The sequence below is a fragment of the Giraffa tippelskirchi genome, chromosome 2 (assembly GCF_054371585.1).
Source record: "Giraffa tippelskirchi isolate mGirTip1 chromosome 2, T2T-mGirTip1v1.2.pri, whole genome shotgun sequence".
NCBI lineage: Eukaryota > Metazoa > Chordata > Mammalia > Artiodactyla > Giraffidae > Giraffa > Giraffa tippelskirchi.
The window spans coordinates 194,622,363-194,646,618 of record NC_137276.1 but is presented as its reverse complement, the minus strand read 5'-3'; the positions used below and the strand labels follow the sequence as shown (position 1 = coordinate 194,646,618).

Sequence of the window (24,256 nt, the reverse complement as noted above, 5' to 3'; positions counted from 1 at the left end):
CAAATAGTAATCAAGCTTCAAAATTATGCAAAACATTCCCTGTTTCTCAAGAATTCCACTGAATTATTTAAAACTCAGTGGTGGAAACAAGCACCAGCTGTGGTGTGAAGGGAGTGGGAATTTGTAAATATGCACAAAGGGTTGGAATGATCAGCGAGTATAATTCACATAGTTGTACACCCTTTTGCTGGCTGGACTCTGGGAAAATCACACTGAAACCTAACTGTGCAACACATATTATTTACCCAAAGAGGGTTTTTTAGTATTCAATTAAAAAGTGTTTTGTCACAGTATCTTGCCATCTGTTTAAAACTTTCAAGCAATATTACATAACTAGCTCATTTGTATGGGCTATGTACTGACACAATGTTAACTACATAATGCTGAAATGTATAGCAATGGCATAACCCCCAATGACATCAATGTAAGGATCAATGATATTCTCTTTCCCAAAGATTGTCACTTCATGGATAACGATACATGTTAATTTGGTCAATGAAACTAAAGTTATAACAAAGAGAAAACAAAAATAACAGATTAAGGAGTTATTCTACAACTAAATATTACTTTCAATCATACTGAAAACATAATAGAGATGACAGCAATTTCATTTCTTGCCACACCTCTGGTATACAGGAACATCTCACAAAATTTAGCAAATCAAAAGCTGCAGCTATTGAATGTTTCTACCTTTGATTCTGTCAAAATCCCAAGGTAGAAAATAAGGATGAATATTGACCTATTTGCTACACTTATATTATTTCCCTCTGATTTAGGGAATCACCTATCAATTATGCTTCAAACAGGACAGAAACAGGCTAAAACTTTGATTTTTCTTCCCTTCAGATCATTTCATTCTCTCACCAAAAAAGGTCTGTTGAAGAGATATGTTAAATTTAATTCAATGTGTACTTATCAAACATTCATTATGAATGCTTGGAACTCTGAGATACTCAAAAGTACAAAAATTGTCTCTGTCCAAAAGGAACTTAAAATGTTATTAGGTAATATGTGTGATTTACCAATCAAGACACCTGAAGCCATTGACCTTTAAAGAATGTTTATTTTGCTCATGAATTTCATGATAATAAGCCTTTAAAAAATTAGCCTTCTGAATGCTATATATTAAAACAGATATGAGGGAATGTAACTTTCTTGTTGATACAATAGGAAATTGATTCCCCTGTGAAGAGGTACAAATCTGTCCAAAGAGACACTGAATCTTTTCAGACATCTTTGTACACTAGGGTCCAAGAGGGGGGAAAATAGTCAAGGTTAGGATATTATTCAATTGATTTGAAAACAGTTGTTTTTCCTGGCCTGAGCATGACTTGCCAAAATAACTTCCTGCTTTGTGCCTTCTTCTCCCTCAATGGAGGAAGACAAGAAAAATGAGAAGAGTGAGAAAGGAAATCATTACTGGAAAGAGAGTAGGCACCTCAGACATTTTAAATGGAAAAAAAGGCAGGAAATCTGGTAGCGGAGAATGCTTGGGACAGATCATAAGAGTTGGTAGATACGAGCTCAATGGTAACTTAATTATCTCAATCCCAGAGACCATCAGTTAAATAGAGAAATTTAGTACATATTTTTTTCTCTCTCATGCAAGAAAAGGAAATGCCTCTATTAAATGTTGTTCTGCAGAGCATGTGTTTAGTCATATTCTGAGTAATTTTGCTTGAAATAATATGGCTTTATTGAAAACACAAGCAGGAAACAAGAAGTGTTTATGTCTCAGATGAGGATTGTCATAAACGTTTTGCACAATTTCACTGAACAACATATCTACTCTAAGTGTATGTGACATTCTAAACTGCCTGTGGGAAAGCATAAAACCAAAGAGAAATTAAAGTAATTCCTAAACTAGGGGAAAGCCTAAGCCTTCACTCATTTTAGTATTCTGAATAAAACTGCCTCACTGTATTGACAAATACAAAATTATCCAAAGCAAGAGGGATCTGAGGTGAGATTTTTGCCATTATATATTCAATGTGAGTTCTTTTCTATTTTTAAAAAATAAAGCATAGACTTACTGTGGGCAAAATTGTGAAAAAATAATTATATCAATAGAGTATGTTAAAATTTGCTGATTTTTTATATGCGTAATATAGTTCTAAACCTTATAATCACTGTGTAAGTTGGTATCAATGTCTAATTTTTACTGATGAGAACAGACGAGATTAAATGATTTGCCCATTTGGGTAATTAGAGAGTGGCAAATTTGGGACACAATTCAGGCCTCATGATTCTATGTTCAGCACTCCTCTTCCACCACAAATATGTACCATGTCCTCTTTTTTACTTCTTTTCTCCACCCCCTTTAAAGCAAGCAGTGATTTTGTTAACTCTGTTTTTTCCCACAATCTTTGCAGTCACCTAAGTAACAGGTTGTTACTTAGAACATTCTAACTCGTGGCCAATTCAAATACAAAACCACCAGAGGAAACTTGTACCTTTCAGTTCAGTTCAGTTCAGTTGCTCAGTCGTGTCTGACTCTTTGTGACCCCATGGTCTGCAGCACACCAGGCTTCCCTGTCCATCACCAACTCCCGAAGCTTGCTCAAACTCATGTCTATCGAGTTGGTGATGCCATCCAACCATCTCATCCTATGTTGTCCCCTTTACCTCCTGCCTTCAATCGTTCCCAGCATCAGGGTCTTTTCCAATAAGTCAGTTCTTTGCATCAAGTGGCCAAAGTATTGGAGTTTCAGCTTCAGCATCAGTCCTTCCAATGAATATTCTGGGTTGATTTCCTTTAGGATTGACTGGCTGGATCTCCTTGCATCCCAACGGACTCTCAAGAGTCGTCTCCAACACCACCGTTCAAAAGCATCAATTCTTCGGCGCTCAGCTTTCTTTAGAGTCCAAGTCTCACATCCATACATGACTACTGGAAAAACTATAGCCTTGACTAGATGGACTTTTGTTGGCAAAGCAATGTCTCTGCTTTTTAATATGCTGTCTAGGTTGGTCATAGCTTTTCTTCCAAGGAGCAAGTGTCTTTTAATTTCATGGCTGCACTCACCATCTGCAGTGATTTTGGAGCCCAAGAAAATGAAGTCTGTCACTGTTTCCATTGTTTCACCATCTATTTTGCCATGAAGTGATGGGACCAGATGCCATGATCTTAATTTTCTGAATGCTGAGTTTTAAGCCAACTTTTTCACTCTCCTCTTTCACTTTCATCAAGAGGCTCTTTAGTTCTTCTTCACTTTCTGCCATAAGGGTGGTGTCATTTGCATATGTGAGGTTATTGATATTTCTCCCGGCAGTCTTGATTCCAGCTTGTGCTTCCTGCAGCCTGGCATTTCACATGATGTACTCTGCATGTAAGCTAAATAAGCAGGGTGACAGCTTACAGCCTTGACATATTCCTTTCCTGATTTGGAACCTGTCTGTTGTTCCATGTCCAGTTCTAACTGTTGCTTCTTGACCTGCATACAGATTTCTCAGGAGGCAGGTCAGGTGGTCTGGTATTCCCATCTCTTTAAGAATTTTCCATAGTTTGCTGTGATCCACACAGTCAAAGGCTTTGATGTAGTCAATAAAGCAGAAGTAGATGTGTTTTTGGATCGCTCGTGCTTTTTCATTGATCCAATGGATGTTGGCAAATTAATCTCTGGTTCCTCTGCCTTTTCTAAATCCAGCTTGAACATCTAGAAGTTCACAGTTCTCGGTTCACAGTTCAAGTACTGTTGAAGCCTGTACTGTTGTTTATAAAGTCCTTAATACATTTTATGTTAAGTAACTAAGAATGCCATAGAATGCCTGGCAAGCAGCTACCTGACTACATAAATTACATTTTCCCTAAGAAAATAGGCACCAGTGAGAGGGAGCAATCTTAAATTCTAAAGGCCTCTGTCTTGCTTAGACATATCTATGAAAAATCATAAACCTCCCCCAAGTTTTTTCCTTTTTTTATTCTCCATAAGTTCCCACTTAGTCCCTCCAGATCTTATTTTTCCACCTTCCTTACAATTTCATCCTTGTTTTCTCACAGAGATCTGCTTTTAATGTTTCTAAAATATACTCTAACTTCATATACTAATATATTGTACTCTTTATCTGCTTCCTGTTCCGCTTCTTCCTCTGTTCATTGAGTCAGCAAATATTTACTCTGTTATTAAGAGCAGAAGCTATGCCATGCACTGGGAACAAAAAATCTTAGACATCTTCTGAAGATTTTTTCCCAAGGTACCTTTCTCTAATTTGAAGAGAAATATAAAAACAAATTGTTGTATAAGTTGCTGATAGACAATGCAAAATAAGAAACACAGAAAAGGTAAGGTGAACATGAATGAGGTGTTGGGAGGTCTACTATTTGAACTGAACTTAAAGGTAGAATCGGAGATTATAAACACTGGTATTCCAGAGAGAAGTTTTCCACTATATAATATCACAGGATATAAAACAGTATTATTATAAAACAGTATGATTTTTGATGGATGGTTGGACTATAGGTACATTTTTGGAACTCGTAGGTAAAGCCAGATCATTTATCTATGGGTAGCCGGGACCTACTCAAAGATTTTTACAAGGGAAATAATGTTATCAGCTATATGTGTTTAAAAAGGTATGTTGGTGACAGTGTAGAGAGGATGGATTGGAGAGAGGAAAAGACAGAAGGTAGGAAAAAGGTGTTAGGCAACAGTTACATACATCCAATTACGTCATGATGAGAATCTTAACTGTGGCAGAATCCAAACACAGGAAGTGGATTAAAATGCCTGCAGAAAAAAAAAAAAAAAAGAACATAAGTGTATGTGATATACATAAAGAACACAGAAGACAGGCTCACTGATTCTGTTGCTGGGGAAAGGATGGGTTCAAAGGTGAAGTCACAGACTCCAGGAAAATTTATACTTCAGTGGAATTATCAAAGAGAATGACTGCCACTCTGGACGATATTAGAGAGGTACAGGAGAGAATGTGATGAAGCTGTTCTGAAGTGGGAGATGTCAGGTGTCACTAGGATAATAGATTGATGGAGAAGGTGAAGCTTGCAGGTGGTAAAACAACTGTGAAGCCGAAATTCTTGATTTCTGGAGAAAAAGATCTCCATGGAGAATGTAGTCTCTTGTGAAATTCTCAGACCCAAAGGAACTCTGACATCTCATCACTTTCTTAAAGGCACCCTATGGCCACAACACATTTGAAAATGCTTTAGAGCTTGGGGGTACCACCATCAGCTAAACTGCCAAGAGGATCGGGCAGAGTCCTCTCCTGAAAGGAGATGCAAGTCTGCACCTTCCTTCTAAGCCACAGAACATAAATTATTCATTGAAGAACAAGACTGAACATAGAAATTAGAAAGACAATTAAGCAGATGATTTAATTCAGGAATCTTACCCCTACAAAAAAGTAGTCTCTCCAGGGTCACTAACAGAAAAATCTGTAAAATATCTTAAAGCATTTCAGGAGGTAGCTGCCAGGTTAGGAGCTAAAAATGAGATTGCTGGGATAATCATGTCAAGAAGTGGGCTCCTGCAGAGAACCCACTGAGGCAAAAGCAAAACAGATGTGTTTGACAGGTTGGAAAATGGAAGCAAAACAATGAAACATTGGATTTATAAATTTATTTTAAAAAATCAGCTTTCCCTAAAGGTTTTTCTTCAGGGACTTCTAGGTAAAGTAAAAGGACTTGTTAGGAAGAAAAATGTCACTTCATTTTTAAGAGTCTAGGGAAAAATAATTAAATAGATGAAGCTAGTTTAAAATCATAGACGTTATGTATTAGAAGTTTTTCTGGCATCATTTAGTCTGCCAATATGGAAGACAGATATGCTCATAGAACTCATATGACCAAAGGAAAAAATCAAATGGGACAGGGGAGAAAGTTGATATATATATTAAATAGCTATTATGGCCTGAATGCTTTGTGAGATGTTTTACATATGTTTTCTCACTTAACCTTCATAGAAGTCTTATGAAATAGGAATTATTTTCCCTATTACATAGCGAAGGTGACTTAAGGCAATCAAGTGTATTTATTTACATAGCTTTCTTTATATAGCTATCTTATTCAAGAAAAGATTTCAAGGGCAAAACAATGACTGAAGAAACCCACAATATAACAAAAATAATAATTATTTTAAAGCAAGGAGACAAACACTAGAAAGAAAGCAAAGAAATGTAGAACAAGGAGTACATAAAACTACATTCCTCACTCAATCTAAAAATGGCTGAGTTGGTCACATGTCTATGATACTTAAAGATAAGAAAATGTGATGCTTCCTTTTTTGTAACTCTAATGCTCTCAAGAAAATTATTTCCCAAACTTTTGGGAATGTTTCATTAACCACAGTAATTTATCCAATCCTTTCCTCATGAAATTCTTGTCAAGGATCCTGGATTCAGTAGGAAAGTGAAAGAAGTACTTTAGGACTGGTTACTATTTAGTGCTGAACATGAACCAAGCTACCTTTCTGATCAACTTTTAGCAAGATTCTTGAGAAGTCTGTGATTGATTCTTTGGTGGATGAGAAATTATATTTGGTTTTAGGGTAATAAAAATTCTGTCTGAAATATACAGAAATATTAAGCGAAAAATCATATTACTAATTTTCAGAGGCATCTGTGTCTGATCTATTGAGAATAAATGCAGACTTAGGACTTAACAAAATACTAAATAAATTGTACGACTTTAGAATGACCGTATGTGAAGTGCTCAATGAGGGATGCCAGAATAAAAAGCCTGTAAGGAACAAAGCTGAGGGCATAAAAGAGTTAAATAAACTTAAGGAAAAGTATTAGAAAGTGATGTGTCTGTAATGAATGGGAGGATGCACCCCTGGCTGGCTGTCTCCACCAAGATTTAGCCAACAATTACCTACATGCATTTCATATCAAAGGTAAAATAGAGAAAAAATTCTTCAGTCTATCACTTACAATGTCTGCAATATATTCAGAATATAAACTTAAAAAAGAAATATACAATTAAGTTGGTATTTTATAACAAGAATAAAACCTTCAAATATTTGGAAGCAAGCAGCATAATTCTAAATAATCCAAAGAACAAAGACGAAATCACAAGAGAAATTACAAAAGATTTTGAACTGAGTGATAATAAAGACACAACACATCAAAAATGATGAAAGTCTACTAAAGTAGGAAAAATTACAACTTAAAAATTCTATATTTGGAAACAAAATATTTTAAAATCATGACCAAGTTTCTATCTTAGAAAGCTTTAAAAAAAAGAGCAAACTAAACTGAAAATAAGTAGAAGGTGGAAAAACAAAAGTAATAAGAGAAAAACAATAAAACTGAAAAGAGACAAGAGAAAATCAACAAATCAAATATTGCTTCTTTGAAGATATTGATAAATATCTAGATAGCCTGATCAAAAAGAGAAATAAACAAACTGTCCCTATCAAAAATGATAAGAGGTGACATCATTAAAAATAATATGGACATTAAGAGAGAAGTGAATATGATAAATAAAATTTATGGCAATAAATTCAACAATGTAGATAAAATAGGAAAATTCCTTGAGAAAGCAATTTACCATAACTAACAAAAAGTCTTTGTTGAAAGAAACCTTTAGCACAAGATGGCTTCACTAATGTATTCTATCAAACATTTTAGGAAGAAATATTAATCTTACACAAACTTTCAGATAATTATTTTTAAAAATCCAAGAAGCAGTAATATTTACTAGCTTGTTTTAAGAGGCAAACAAAACTTAACAAACATTTAAAGATTAATGATACCAATTAGGAACATAAAGGCAAAAATTCTTAAGAAAATACTAGCAAAACAAGTTCAACAATTCATTAGAAAGATAATACTTCCAAATCAAGTAAAGTTCATTATGAGAGCAAAATTTATTCAATTTTTAAAAACTGATCAATGTAATTGACCACATTAACAGCTAAAGGAGAAAACTTTTATGATAATCCTAGTATTATAACTTCTATAACTAACACCAAAAAAAAAAAGATGTCCTTGTCATCACAGAGGACTATAATGAAAAAGTAGGAAGTCAAGCGATACGTGGAGTAACAGGTAAATTTGGCCTTGGAGGACAAAATGAAGCACAGCAAAGGTTAACAAAGTTAGTCAAGAGAACACACTGGTTATAGCAAACAACCTTTTCCGACAACACAAGAGATAGATACCACCAAATGGTCAATATCAAAATCAGACTGATTATATTCCATGCAGCCAAAGATGGAGAAGCTCTATACAGTCAGCAAAACAAGACCTGGAAATGACTGGCTCAGATAATGAGCTCCTAACTGCAAAAATAAGGCTTAAATTGAAGAAAGGAGGGAAAACCACTAGGCCATTCAGGTATGAGCTAAGTCAAATCCTTTATGATTATACAGTGAAGATGAACAGACTGAAGGGATTAGATCTGGCACAGAGTGCCTGAAGATCTATGGACAAAGTCTCATAACACTGTACAGGACACAGTGACCAAAACCATCTCAGAAGAAAAGGAATTGCAAGAAGACTAAGCAGTTGTCTGAGGAGGCTTTACAAATAGCTTAGAAGAGAAGCAAAAGGCAACGGAGATTGGGAAAGATATACCCAACTGAGTGCACAGTTTCAGAGAACAGCAAGGACAGGTAAGAGACTTCTTAAGTGAACAATGCAAAGAAATGGAGGGAAACAACAGAACAGAGATCTCTTCAAGAAAATTGGAGATAACAAGGGAACATTTCATGTAAGGATGGACACAATAAAGGACAGAAATGGAAAGGACCTAGCAGATGCAGGAAAGATTAAGAAGTGGCAAGAACACATTGAACAGCAATACAAAAAGTGTCTTAATGGTCCAGATAACCATAATGGTGTGGTCACTCACCTAAAGCCAGATATCCTGGAAGGTGAAGTCAAGTGGGCCTTATGAAGTATTACCATGAACAAAGATGGTGGAGGTGATGGAATTCAGCTGACTTACTTAAATTACTTAATTAAATGAAGATGCAGTTATAGTGCTACACTAAATATATCAGCAAATTTGGAAAACTCAGCAATGGACACAGGACTGGAAAAGGTCAGTTTTCATTCCACTCTCACAGAAGGCAATGCCAAAGAATGTTCAACCTACCGTACAAGTATGCTCATTTTGTATGCTAGTTAATGTTATGGTCAAACTCCTTCAAGTTAGGCTTCAGCAGTACGTGAACCGAAAACTTCCAGGTGTACAAGCTGGGTTTAGAAAAGGTAGAGGAACCAGAGATCCAATTGTCAACATTCACTGGATCATGGAAAAAGCAAGAGAATTTCAGAAATATCTACTTCTGCTTCATTGACTATGCTAAAGCCGTTGACTGTGTGGATCACAACAAACTGTGGAAAATTCTTAAAGAGATGAGAGTACCGGACAACCTTATCTGGCTCCTGAGGAACCTGTATTTGGGTCAAGAAGCAATGGCTAGACCCTTACATGGAAAAACTGAGTGACTTAAAATTGTGAAAGGACATAAACAGCTATATATTGTTATCCTGTTTATTTAACTTACATGGAGACTATATCATGCGAAATGCTGGGCTGGATGAATCACAAGCTGGAATCAAGACTGCTGGGAGAAATATCAATAACCTCAGATACACATATGATACCAATCTAATGGAAGAAATTGAAGAGGAACTAAAGAGCCTCTTGATGATGGTGGAAGAGAAGAGTGAAAAAGCTGGCTTAAAACTCAACATTCAAAGAACTAAGATCATGGCATCTGGTCCCATCACTTCATGGCAAATAGCTGGGGAAAAAACAAAAACAGTGACAGACTTTGTTTATTGGGCTCCAAAATCACTGCAGATGGTGACTGTAGCCATAAAATTAAAAGATGGTTTCTCCTTGGAAGGAAAGCTATGATAAACCTAGACAGCATATTAAAAAGCAAGGACATCACTTTGCCAACAAAGGTCAGTATAGTCAAAGCTATGGTTTTTCCAGTCATGTACGGATGTGAGAGTAGGACCATAAAGAAGACTGAGTACTGAAGACTAAGATTTTGAACTGTAGTGCTGGAGAAGACTCTTGAGAGTCCCTTGAACTGCAAGGAGATCAAACCAGTCAATCCTAAAGGAAATCAACCCTGAATATTCATTGGAAAGACTGATGCTGAAGCTCCAATACTTTGGCCTCTTGATGAGAAGAACCAACTCACTGGAAAAAACACTGATGCTGGGAAAGACTGAAGGCAAAAGGAGAAGAGGGCAGAAGAGGATTAGATTGTTAGATAACATCACCAACTCAAGGGAGATGAGTTTGATCAAACTCCAGGAGGTGAAAGACAGACAGGGAAGCCTGGTGTGCTGCAGTCCATGGTGTTGCAAAGAGTCAGAGAGGAGTGAGTGAGTAAACAACAGTGAAGTATCAAACACTAAATGAAAAAAGTAGATTTTTGTTTTTATCTTTTGGTCCCACCACTTGGCATGTGGGATCTTAGTTATGGGACAAGGTATCAAACCCATACCCCCTGCATTGGCAGTGTGGAGTCTTACCAGTAGGTCTCCAAGGAAGTCCAAAATAGTTTTTTTAAGTTGGGAAACTATGCATGGAGAGGGTGTACAAGGAAGATAATCCTACTGTAATTCAGAAACTGACTGGAACTTAAAAGATGATGGCAAATTATGGGGGGAGTGATAATGGAGAGGGGTAAAGCAAGAAGTGTTTTGTGATTCAAACAGAATGTAGCAAGAAACCCTAGTAATGATGGAGATGGCAAATAATACAATAAGCCTCAACTGCCATAAGGGTTCCAGAAACTTAAAGTGTTAAGTATGCAGGATAACAGAAAGCTAACATCTGGACTTATTTCATCAAAAGAAAGGTAACTTTTACATTTTGTTATTTCAAAAACAAAAATGTAAAGAAGAAAGCAAAACAGGAATTTTTTTTCTTCTAATGTCTTATTTTGAATTTAATTTTCCAGATACCATTTGATTTCTCAATTTCACCCAGAGAGAGAGCCCAGGGTGTTTGAAGGGGTAGGCATAAGTGCAGCTAAGGCAGATGTGAGCCAAGAATGCCCTGGCCCTTGTTATAGCCATGGTGTGGAGGACAGAGATGCATATTCTGAGCAGGGTGTTTTTGTAAGAATAGCAGATGTCCGAACTCTGCAGGGGGGTCCGTCTATCTCATGTGACACATGTGACCCAATCTTGAAAGGCATTTTGCAGCTGCCTGGATGGCAGGAAACATCTCTTGGGCAGCAACCGTATCCAGGGAGATCATGTGGAAGAGCCCTCTGGTTCAGTGTAAACCCTGACCAAATGCAAAGGCAGCCGAGTGGAGGGATGATCACTAGAAGGAGAAAGGGCCAGGACTCCTCTGTGAATAGCTGAAGATGCCACGTGTACCTGCAAGGCCTGTACCTGCAAAAAGGATGAGGAAGACTTCTTGGCCAGCTCTGGACTTGTCCAGCACTGTGCCACTCACAATGGGGAGATGCCATGCAGGAGTGCTGTGAAGAGGCCTTTTGCACTGGATGAAGTGATCACCAGTGTGGTGAAAGTGAGGAAGCTTGTAGCCACCAGGAGGAATGTGTTCAGCACCAAGAAATCACAAGGTAGGAAAGCCTTATGAGTGCAGCGAATGTGGAATATTCTTTAGCCAAAGGTCCTACTTTCTATCACACAAGGATATTCACAGCAGAGCAATGCCTTACAAGTGCAATGATCATGGGAAAAGTTTTTAGCAGCAACTCCAGCCTCAAAATACACCAGAGAATTCACACAGGTTCAAAGCCTTTTAAGGGTACTGAATGGGGGAAATCCTTTGGGAGAAAATTGCACTTTGTTCAGCACTAGAGAGTTCACACTGGAGCAAAACCTTACGAGTGCAATGCCTGTGGGAGAGCTTACATCTACAAAGACATACTTACTCAGCATCAGAAAGTCACAGTGGAGAAAAGGTTTCTATGTGAGGCAGTTGTGAGAGAACCTTTATCCATAAAGATACACTTGTTGAGCGCCAGAAAATGCCACACTAGAGAGAAGTCTTATGAGTGTGATGAATGTGGGAAATTCTTTAGCCAAAGTTCCTACATTAAAATACACAAGAGAATTCGCAGTAGAACAAGGCCTTATGTGTATAGTGAATATGGGAAAGTGTACATCAGTAGCCCCCACCTTAGTCAACACAAGGAAGTTCACACCACAGGAAAGCCTATGGATGAAGTGCAGGCAGGAAATTCACTGATAATACCAGCCTCTTTGACACCAGAGACTTCGCACTGGAACAAGATCTTATGTGTTCAGAAAATACAGGAGAGCCTACAGAAGACTCTCCCACCTTCCTTGGCCCATGAGAGTTCACGTGAAGAAAGGCCTTATGAGTGTAGAAGTTTTGGTGCTCCTCTGCCTGCATTTATTAAGTTCATTCAGCACCAGAACCTTCACACTAGAGAGAGGCCTTAAGAGAGAATGGAATGTGCTTTCTCCTTGCTTAAGGTAGTATGACTCATAAAATCATGAGAAAAACTCTGAAAGTAGCCTTTGCAATGGAACCAACAAACAGAAGTTGAACTTCATACATCCAGTATCCACATGGGGGAGATAACTTCAAGTACCAGGTATGTGGGAAGCTTTCAGGAGCTACTTTATATTTTCAAACCTTTGCAAGACGTATATTATTGTCGGTGTCTGTTGCAGAAACTGTTGCCCTTCTACCAGCAGTTGGACCACATACCATGTGTCTCTTACCCCAGTGTATTCAGGTGAGGCAGAGTGACACTCTATCTCCTATTTCCTAGAGGGAATCATGAGTGATATGAATCCACTGGGGATCCTCATTTCCTAACCCCTGGTAGTTTCAGTGTGGACATGACCTAGCTCCTGCTGAAAAGATCTCAGCCAGAATCTGCTGCAATTTTCCAAAGGTTTCCATTTGCCATTGACAACATTGACTCTACATAAGTTAGCCAAAACGGATTTCTCCAGGTTCCAATCACCCAACCTGGGAATTGCCTGCATCACACTAATCTGACTTGTGCAATGAAAAGGCCTTATTGTAAAAGCCTTTACTCTGTACTGTTCACCTGGTGGGGTTAGTTGAGAGAAAGAAATGGGCTATCAGGGAACAGCACTGAGAGCTCATTTCTTCCCTTCACCCCTACGAAAGTTTTCACTGCTTTCCACAGTTAGGTATAAAACCAGGACTGTGGGCTGAGTTAAATAGCTAACCAATACTGTAGGCACTAGCCAGGCTTCCCTGGTTGCTCAGTGGTAAAGAATTCACCTGCCAATGCAGGAGACACAGGTTCTATCCCTGAGTTGGGAAGATCCCCCGGAGAAGGAAATGGCAACCCACTTCAGTATTCTTGCCTGAAGAATCCTGTGGACAGAGGAGTCTGGTGGGTTACAATTCACGGGGTCTCAAAAGAATTGGGCACAACTTCAGTTCAGTTCAGTCGCTCAGTCATGTCCGACTCTTTGCGACCCCATGAACCTCAGTATGCCAGGCCTCCCTGTCCATCACCAACTCCCAAAGTCCACCCAAACCCATATCCATTGAGTTGGATTAAATTACTTAATTTTAAATAATATTATATCTGTGTACATGCTATCATTTGAACATAAAATGAGAAAATTTTTCCTCAATATTGGCATATAAAAGATGACCAATAAACTTGAAAATGGATGGACAAATTAATAAGGCTTATTAGAATGTTTTTGTGATAAGCTCTGAAATGTAATTTTAGAACTTGGAACCATAATTTTTAAGAATACATGGAACAGCTTTATATCCTTGGAAAAAGACAAGCTAAAGTGTTCCTATGTATAAATAAATACATACATGCTTTCTTTCCCATGCCTTATTGGCCTTAAATTTAAAATTATTATTTATGAATGAAAATAAATGTGCATTTTTATTTTAAAAATGTTTATCATGAACCTATATTCTTCTCTTTTACCATTTTAATGAATTATTTCATTGCCTTTTTATGTAAAATGCAGGAGTAATAGAATATGAACACATCAGAATTTCTTATTATAAAATTGAAGGCTATAGTCCAGAAGGCAATTGTGACTTGATGTTTACTCCACTCCAATGTAAGCTCCACCTTCCATACACACAGTAAAATGTAACTTCTATAAAGACAGGGATTTCTCTTCTTTGATCTAATATCCATAGCGCCCAGAATAATTTTTAAAACACAATGGTAGATAAGAAACTGACATGCTAATAAACTTAAAATATGGAAAGAATGAAAAATAAGCATAGACTGTAATATGTCATCAGATGTCCAACCATCTGATAGCATACAAACCTTGTTTTCTGACGGAGAGTCAGAGTTATACATCAGTTCAATTGCTCAGTCATGTCTGAATCTTTGCGACCCCATGGACTGCAGCATGCCAGGCTTCCATGTCCCATCACCAACTCCCGGGGCTTGCTCAAACTCATGACTGGCAAGTCGGTGATGCCATCCAACCATCTCATCTTTAGTCATCCCTTTCTCCTACTGCCTTCAATATTTCCCAGCATTACGGTATTTTCTAAAGAGTCAGTTCTTCACATCAGGTGGTCAAAGTATTGGAGCTTCAGCTTCAGCAACAGTCATTCCAATGAATATTCAAGAATGATTTTGTTTAGGATTGACTGGCTTGATCTACTTGCAGTCCAAGGGACTTTCAAGAGTATTCTCCAACACCACAGTTCAAAGCATCATTTCTTCGGCACTCACCTTTCTTTATGGTCCAACTCTCACATCCATACATGACTACCAGAAAACCACAGCTTTGACTAGACGGACCTTTGCTGGCAAAGTAATGTCTGTGCTTTTCAATATGCTGTCTAGGTTGGTCATAACTTTTCTTTAAAGGAGCAAGCATCTTTTAATTTCATGGATGCAGTCACCATATGCAGTGTTTTTGAAACCCAAGAAAATGAAGTCCATCATTGTTTCCCCATCTATTTGCCATGAAGTGATGGGACTGGAGGCATGATCTTCATTTGTTGAATGTTGAGTTTTAAGCCAGTTTTTTCACTCTCTTCTTTCACTTTTATCAAGAGTCTCTTTAGTTCCTCTGAGGTTTCTGCCATAAGAGTGGTGTCATCTGCATGTCTGAGGTTATTGATATTTCTCCCAGCAATCTTGATTCCAGCTTGTGCTTCATCCAGGCCAGCATTTTGCACGATGTACTCTGCACAAAAGTTAAATAAGCAATGTGACAATATAAAGCCTTTATGTATTCCTTTCCCAATTTTGAACCAGTCTGTTGTTCCATGTCTAGTTCTAAGTGTTACTTCTTGACCTGCATACAGATTTCTCAGGAGGCAGGTCAGGTGGTCTGGTATTCCCATCTCTTTAAGAATTTTCCACAGTTTGTTGTGGTCCACACAGTCAAAGGCTTTGGTGTAGTCAATAAAGCAGAAGCAGATGATCTTCTGGAACTCTCATGCTTTTTCCATGACTCAACAGATGTTGGAAATTTGATCTCTGGTCCCTCTGGCTTTTCTAAATCCAGCTTGAACATCTGGAAGTTCTCGGTTCACAGACTGTTGAAGCCTAGCTTGGAGAATTTTCAGCATTACATTGCTAGCATATGAGAAGAGTGCAATTGTGAGGTAGTTTGAACATTTTTTGGCATTGTCTTTCTTTGGGATTGGAATGAAAAGTGACCTTTTCCAGTCCTGTGGCCACTGCAGAGTTTTCCAAATTTGCTGGTATGTTGAGCACAGTACTTTCATAGCATCATTGTTTAAGATTTGAAATAGCTGAGCTGGAATTCCATCACCTCCACTAGCTTTGTTCGTAGTGACGCTTCCTAAGGCCCACTTGACTTTGCACTCCAGGATGTCTGACTCTAGGTGAGTGATCACACCATGGTTTTTATCTGGGTCATTAAGATCTTTTTTGTACAGTTCTTCTGTGTATTCTTGCCACCTCTTCTTAATAGCTTCTGCTTCTGTTATGTCCATATTGTTTCTGTAATTTATTGTGCCTGACTTTGCACAAAATATTCCTTTGGTATCTCTAATTTTCTTGATTAGATCTCTAGTCTTTCCCATTCTATTGTTTTCCTCTATTTCTTTGCATTGACCACTTAGGAAGGCTTTCTTATCTGTCCCTGCTATTCTTTGGAACTGTGCATTCAGATGGGTATATCTTTCCTTTTGTCCTTTTCCTTTAGTTTCTCTTCTTTTCTCAGCTATTTGTAAGGCCTCCTCAGACAACCATTTTGCCTTTTGCATTTCTTTTTTCTTGGGGATGGTTTTAATCACCACCTCCTTTACAATGTCAGGAACCTGTGTACATAGTTCTTCAGGCACTCTGTCTATCAGATCTAATCCCTTGAATTTATTTGTCACTTCCACTGTATAATCATAAGGGATTTGATTTAGGTCATATCTGAATGGTCTAGTGGTTTTCCCTACTTTCTTCAATTTCAGTCTGAATTTGGCAATAAGGAGTCCATGATCTGAGCCACAGTCAGCTCCTGGTCTTATTTTTGCTGACTGTATAGAGCTCCTCTATCTTGGCTGCAAAGAATATAATCAATCTGATTCCAGTATTGACCATCTCTCGATGTCCATGTGTAGAATCATCTCTTGTGTTGTTGGAAGATGGTGTTTGTTATGACCAGTGCATTCTCTTGGCAAAATTCTGTTAGCCTTTGCCCTGTTTCATTTTCTACTCCAAGGCCAACCTTGCCTGTTACTCCAGGTATCTCTTGAATTCCTACTTTTGCATTTCAGGCCCACATATTGAAAAAGACATCTTTTTTTTGGTGTTAGTTCTAGAAGGTCTTGTAGGTCATCACTGAACCATTCAGCTTTTTTCAGCATTAGTGGTTGGGGCACAGTCGTGGACTACTGTGACATTTAATAGTTTGTCTTGGAAATGAACAGAGATCATCCTGTCATTTCTGAGACTGCACCCAAGTACTGCAATTCAGACTCTTTTTTTGACTATGAGGGCTACTCCATTTCCTCCAAGGGATTCTTGCCCACAGTAGTAGATAGTCATCTTAATTAAATTTACCCATTCCCATCCATTTTAGTTCACTGATTCCTAAAATGTCAATGTTCAATCTTGCCATTTCCTGTTTGACCACTTCCAATTTACCTTGATTCATGGACCTAATATTCCAGGTTCCTATGCAATACTGTTCTTTACAGCATCAGACTTCACTTTGATCACCAGTCATATCCACCAGTTATTGTTTTTGCCCTGGCTACATCTCTTCATTCTTTCTGGAGCTATTTCTCTACTCCTCTCCAGTAGCATATTGGGCACCTACTGACCTGGGGAGTTTATCTTACAGTGTTATATCTTTTTGTTTTTTTATACTGTTCACAGGATTCTCAAGCCAGAGAGCTGAAGTGGTTTGCCATTTCCTTCTCCAGTGGATCACCTTTTGTCATAACTCTCCACCACAACCTGTCCATCTTGGGTGGCCCTACACGGCATGGTTCACAGTTTCATTGAGTTAGACAAGGCTGTGATCCATGTGATCAGTTTGGTTAGTTTTCTGTGATTGTGGTTTTCATTCTTTCCGCCTTCTGATGGATAAGGATAAGAGGCTTGGAAGCTTCCTAATGGAAGGAACTGGTTGTGGGGGAATCTGGGTTTTGTTCTGATGGGCGGGGCACCCTCAGTAAATCTTTAACCCAGCTTTTTGTTAACAGTCGGGGCTGTTTTCCCTCCCTGTTTTTGGCCTGAGGCCAAACTATGGTAGGGGTAATGGCAGTAATTGTGACTTCCTTCAAAAGGACTTACGCCAGCACCTTTGTATTCAGTGCCCCTGACTCTGCGGCAGGCCACGGTCAACCCACACCTCCGCTGGAGACTCCTGGACACTCACAGGCAAGTCTGGGTCAGTCTCTTGTGGGGTCACTGCTCCTTTCTCCTGTGTCCTGGTGCACATAATGTGTTTTTTTTTGTGCCCTCCAAGAGCCTGTTTCCCTAGTCTTGTGGAAGTTCTGTAATCAAATCCCACTAGCCTCCAAAGTCAAATTCCCTGGGGGTTCTCAGTCCCTTTGCTGGATCCCAGATTGGGTCCTAGAACTTCCGTTAACAGTGTGAGAACTTCTTTGGTACGGTAGTTCTCCAGTTTGTGGGTTGTCTGCTCAGTGGCTCTATGGTGGACACAGAGCAAGTCCAAGAGGACTTAGGCCACACACCATGCTTCCCAGGTCTGCTGCAGCCAGAGCCCCTGTCTCCACAGCAGGCCACTGCTGACCCATGCCTCTGCAGGAGATACTCAAACACTCAGAGGTAGGTCTGGCTCAGTCTCTATGGGGCCTCTGGGTCCTGGTGTGCAGAAGGTTTAGTTTGAGCCCTCTGAGCATCTCCGGCGGATATGAGGTTTGATTCTAAACGCAATTTCGCACCTCCTACCGTCTTGTCTGGGCTTCTCCTTTGCCCTTGGACATGCGGTATCTTTTTGGTGGGATCCAACATTCTCCTGTTGATGGTTGTTTAGCAGTGAGTTGCAATTTTGAAGTTCTCACAGGAGATGATGAGCACTTGTCCTTCTACTCAGCTGTCTCTGACAGTATCGGTATTGTCCACGGTCAGCCTAAATGGTGAGGCAGAAAAGGAAGTCAGAGAATCCTTAGTAGAGATGAACTTGTAATCACTTTATTTGTTTAAAAGTACAGAAAAAAAGTAAATGGCCACATAAACTTGGGTTACTAAATAGTGGTAGAGGAAGGAGGGAAGATACTGGAAAGTCAAGACAAAAAAGTATATGAGAAATTTATTAGTCCCGAGTTTAATGTAATTCCAGTTTAGTGCTGTACTTTCATGTTTGGGCATTCCTGGGTTGTTATTAGAGTTTATATGACAAGATAGAGTCATTATTCTTTTCTGTACTTATGAAAATACTGTAACATTATATTTGGCATGTCCAAAAGTTTGCTGATAGATCTAGTTTATCAGTCCTCTCCAACAGAAATTTTTTGCAAGATAGAATTGTTCTACATTGTCTAATATGTTGGCTACTAATGACATGAGGCTACTGAGCACTTCAAATGTAGTCAAGGAAACCAAACTCTTGATTTTATTGTCATTAATTTAAATTTAAATAACTACATGTAGCTAAAGGCTACCAAATTGGACAGAGGAATTTTAGATGATTAAAATAAGGCAAATCTATTTTATTTTTACAGTACAATACAATATTATCATAAGGCAGAGTCTGAAACATTTCTTCCAAACAGCATATCACTGTGAGTTTAACTTCTGGAATGACTATAAAGCCCAAAATGAAAAGAGTATAACAAGAAAACGGGAATGTAGAACCAGTTGGGAACACAGAGCAAAGTGACAGAGGTAGATGGTAAGTATAATGTCTGAATGATACAGACAGAGAATCATTATTTTCATAATAAAATACTGAGTTTATACATAATTGTGGCTATGAAGTATATCAAAATAATGATTAACAAAAAATAAACAGATTTTTGAACAAATTTTCATACTAATTTTAGTCTTCGCTTTCCAAGAAAAGCTTTTTTTAATGGGAAACTAATTATATTTCTGGTCTAATGATATTTTGCTTCTAAATATAATTTTTGAGCTTGATTATTAGTTGGTATGATTCTTTGGTTCTCCTAGATTTCTAAAATTCAATTTGATTGCATTACTCTGATTTTGATGAACACATCCTAAGTTCAAGGGCCCCTCCTAGTTTAAAAGATAATGAGAAATATTATAAAAGCTGTATCAATAATGTTTTAAATGTGAAACATATGTTTCTATTGTAGTCTAGATAATTGGCTTAATTTTTTCATACATGTGTGTCTCATTTTTTTCCCTTAATGCATTTTAGCACAGACTTTGATATAGTATCACATAATTGTACTATCTCTTACACGCATAACCACTGTTATAAGTTAGTTATTACAGAAAATTCTGTAACAGAATATTTGGACCACATGCTAAATAAAATACTCCAAATAAGTGAACATATATTTACAATGCATATTTACTTTGAAATCCTAAGATTGTAAAATGGATGCTTAAAATCTAATTGATGCCACCTTATATTTACCAGGAAAGTCTTTCTTATGACTAAAGTGATAGACAAAAATCTTTGACCTCAATGAAGATACTACCCCTTATGGTGACACTGCACATTTCCCACATTATTTTAAATTATTTTAACATTCAACTGTTGGGGCTGACAATTATCAATCTGATTGTAAATGAGAAGTATTTTTTAAAGCATCATTTATTTTTTGGTATAATATAGACAGCAATGAATCAATGCCAATAAAATCTTCCGAACTCAAGATATTTCTAACTCTCCCAAATGGGAAAAAAAGAATATCCCCTTATAAATTCTGAAATCTTAGTACTGGGATAGAATGCATTGGAATAAAGAATACTTGAGCATTCCTTAAAGGCATAATATATGGACTGCTTGCTATTTTCATATACTGTACTTCTTACCACTTGAATCACAGGGATTAGTTTCAGGATGAGCAGACTCAGGAGGGAATAATTCCATCCTGCCTCAATTCGACCTATTAGTTAAGTCAAGAATTGTTCTTTTTGGCTGACATATTCCAGTGTCCCTCTTCCCCAAACCAGAAGGCTATACGTAAGAAAGATATTATGATGTTAGGCAGGGGAGAAGAGAAATTAGGGAACCACATTTTGAAACTGTGTTTAGATCACTATCTTTGGTATTTCTAAGAAAAAAATCATGTTGCTGTGGTTTCAAAAGCTCTTTGAAACAAACACATTTCAGAAATCATGGGAACATATTGTTATACAACACTGTTTTCTTCTTCTTTTTTCTTTCCCCAGCTAATTTTTACTTTCTTCACTGGCAGAAAAGCAATATGCAACAGCTGTATGATTTATGCAATAATTGATGCAAAACTATACTGAATCCCCTTGCCGTTCACCATGTCTTTTGACAATTAATATCAGTAAATGCAGCATGACTTGGTGTCTCAAACATGCAAGGCCACTTTCAGTGTGCTGAACACCAGGTGAGACCACAGACTGATGTTTCTGTGTTGCCTGTTCAGGTCAGAAAGCAGGGAAATGGTACTGTTTCTCTTTAATCACTAGAACAATGCAGTTTTACTGATCTGTTGACTATGGACAAGTACCAAACATTTTGCCTGATTCTCATCTGGAATTAGAAGTTCCTTTCAGGTTAGAGGACAGGTTGAGACTTCTTGGGGCAGGAAGCAGGTATAGTTCTGTGACTGCTCCTTGTGGCACATCACAAATGATGGCAGATGCTTCCTTGATTCCAAATTTGTAAAATCTTCTCCTCTTAGTATTAACAGACTCTTTTCACCTACAACTATAAACTCTCAAATACCTTTGAAAGCTCTTTATGCTAAATTTACTCTCCACAACTAACAAAAAAAATCTGGAAAAAAAAAAAAACATTTGTCAGACTTTAAGAATCATTTATCTCTTAAAAAGTCAAATGTAAAAGAATGTTTTATCATGTTTCATCATTGGCTCTGGGAAGTCCTCACAGGTACCCTTCCCATCAAAAAGCAATCCTGTACCCTGCATACAAATTTATGGTGAAACCCACAGTCTATAAGCTTTCAGAGGCAGTCTCTCTACAGCTAGGTAAACTTTGAGGCCCTTGTGAACCTAGAGGAAATGACAATACCATTGTCATCAGCACCATCACTACTACCACCGTGCCAGCAAATCCAGAAGTCACTACACAAGTCAAGTCAAATGAGGCTTCATGATTCGAGACAATATACTTCTACTTATTGGTGTGTTCCCTTCACCCTTTTGTGGAGAACTCAGTGCTGGCTATATTTTTTTTTTCTAAAAGACGATTTTTAAAAGCTTTAAAGTACAATGTTTTATAATGATTACTCTATTAAAAAAAATTTTAATCACTCTTCCTTTGAAAGCAGTGAATACTCTACAACAGAGGTTAGAAAAGAGGTTTTGTAGTTCTAAAAATTTAAATAAATTCCTTGGAGAGGTTCAGAATTGATAATGGGAGGAAAGTGAAAAGATAGCAATAATATTAAAAAATAGAAGTGGAATAAATGAAAAGTTTTTATCACCATTTGCTTCGGATTCCTTACTTTTAAGACCTGCTGCTGCTGCTGCTAAGTCACTTCAGTCATGTCTGACTCTGTGCGATCCCATAGACGGCAGCCTACCAGGCTCTCCTGTCCCTGGGATTCTCCAGGCAAGAACACTGGAGTGGGTTGCCATTTCCTTCTCCAATGCATGAAAGTGAAAAGTGAAAGTGAAGTCGCTCCGTCGTGTCCGACTCTTAGCGACCCCATGGACTGCAGCCCACCAGGCTCCTCCGTCCATGGGATTTTCCAGGCAACAGTACTGGTGTGGGGTGCCATTGCCTTCTCCTTTTAAGACCTGAGTACTCTGCTAACACTACAGACATATTGCAAGTGTCAGTGTTCAAAATAAAATATGAAACCAAACACTCCTTAATATGAAGAGGATTATATAATTATTTCAATGCAACAGAGAAACAATACTTAGGAGTACAGTCTACTCTTGAATCACAAACAACACTAACTATTATGTATTCTGCTTTAAGGATACTCAATATTAAACATCTGGATTCAGAAGAAAATGTCAAAGAAAATTAGACGTAAGAGGAACTTCAAAGATCATTGACTACAAGCTGCTACTACTATGACAAAGAAATGGAAATCAATGAAACCTGAAGACTTTGTTTGTTTCAGCATTCTTGATTCAACAGAGTTATAGAAGCTATTAGTCATCAGAAAGGAATTTAGATGAGGCATGAATCAAGTTTACTTTTTTCAAACGGTATGTTTTATTTGAGATATTTGGGAATTATCCTAATTTTTTTTCTGGAGATTAAATGAAAGTTTTGGTCAAATAATGGGCAACAAAGCAATTAATTTTCTCATTTAATTGACCAAATGATTTATTAGAGGTTACCTTTAAACATTAGTTTGTCAAGTGAGAAGATACTTAAAAGTTACAAGATTATTTGTCCATAACTTCTTAGGAATGCATTTATAACATGAAATGAGATATGTCTCTGGAACCTCATAAGGCAGTGATCAACATCCTAACAACACCCTTGGTAAATACAGTAAAGAACTTAGAATATTTCTGATATCATTCCAAAACCTATGTCTACTGTAATCCAAATGCAATTCAGAGAAGCAAGTTGCTGAGTCAGCAGAGCAAAATGCTGAGTTAGGAGAACCAAATGGTATTTGGTTTTTGTTTGATCGAATATTATTTGTAGCATGAATTCTTAACCTGTAACCATGTACAGGATTAACAGGAATGTGCACTCACTGTGTAGGTGGATTATACTGTTAATTGATTTTAGAAGATGTCTGAGACTTAAAGGAATCTTTTTTAGAATTGTGACAGCAACATAAATATAATGAGTCACAAATGTGAATAACATAGGTAATTTTAGCTTTATAGTATCCACATTAAAAATTAGGTGAAAGCAATTTTAATATATTCTACTTAGCACAATATATCCAAAATATTGTTAGTTCAAACTGTAATCAATATAAAAATGATTGATGAGCAGTTTTACATTTTTTGGTATTAAATTTCTGAAATCTAGTATGTAACACCTGCAGTGCATTTCAATTTGGACTTGCCACACTGCAAGTGCTTAACAGCCACATGTGGCTAGTGGCTACCATAAGGGCAGTGCAGATTTAGAGATAAGACCTACAACAGGCATCAGGAAATACATCAAGAATACTATTTCTTTCTGTTGATCAACTGATAAATATTTAGTGCCACTGAATTTGAAATGATCCTCTTTGATAATTACTACTATTTCTGTGCTTCAAACTAAAGGCCTACAGGAAATATTTAATGGTCAACAGATCTGGAAATTATCATCTTCCGAAAAGTGCCGTTCTGAGAGGGAAGGATGCCTGAATGGACTACTGGATCTCCCACAAACAGAGAAAAGGAAATAGGCAGAGATTATGAAAATCTGCACTGTTGAAATGGTTCTTAATTTCACAGAAAAATCATCACATGACAAAATGTCTAAGTGGAGTTGAGTATCTTTTGTATATATGTAAAAGACAACACTCAGTAAACTGGTGCAGCCTTTATGGAAAACATTATGGAGGTTCCTTGTAAAACTAAAAATGCAGTTGCTATATAATCCAGCAACCCCACTCCTGGACATATATCCAGAGAAAATTATAATTGGGAAGGGTATATGCACTCCAGGGTTTACAGCAGCATTATTTACAACAGCCAAGACATGGAAGCAACCTAAAATGTCCATTAACAGATGAATGGATAAAAAGATGTAGTACATATATATACAACAGAATACTATTCAGCCATTAAAA

The 24,256-nt window shown here is 37.6% G+C and overlaps 2 long non-coding RNA genes across 2 annotated transcripts in view; both read right to left on the bottom strand.

Annotated features, from left to right (window-relative positions):
- Positions 1 to 1,046: 1,046 nt before the first annotated feature.
- LOC145528767 (uncharacterized) lies at positions 1,047 to 14,528 on the bottom strand. The gene is made up of 2 exons (XR_014070638.1): positions 14,232 to 14,528; positions 1,047 to 4,727 (listed from the first exon to the last, which is right to left on the bottom strand). It is a non-coding gene; the product is annotated as an uncharacterized LOC145528767 (long non-coding RNA).
- Positions 14,529 to 16,107: 1,579 nt separating this feature from the next.
- The window catches only part of LOC145528758 (uncharacterized), a 171,998-nt gene continuing 163,849 nt past the window's right edge, over positions 16,108 to 24,256 (bottom strand). The window contains exon 7 of the long non-coding RNA XR_014070622.1: positions 16,108 to 18,489. This is a non-coding gene — a long non-coding RNA (uncharacterized LOC145528758). The remainder of the gene's footprint in view (positions 18,490 to 24,256) is intronic.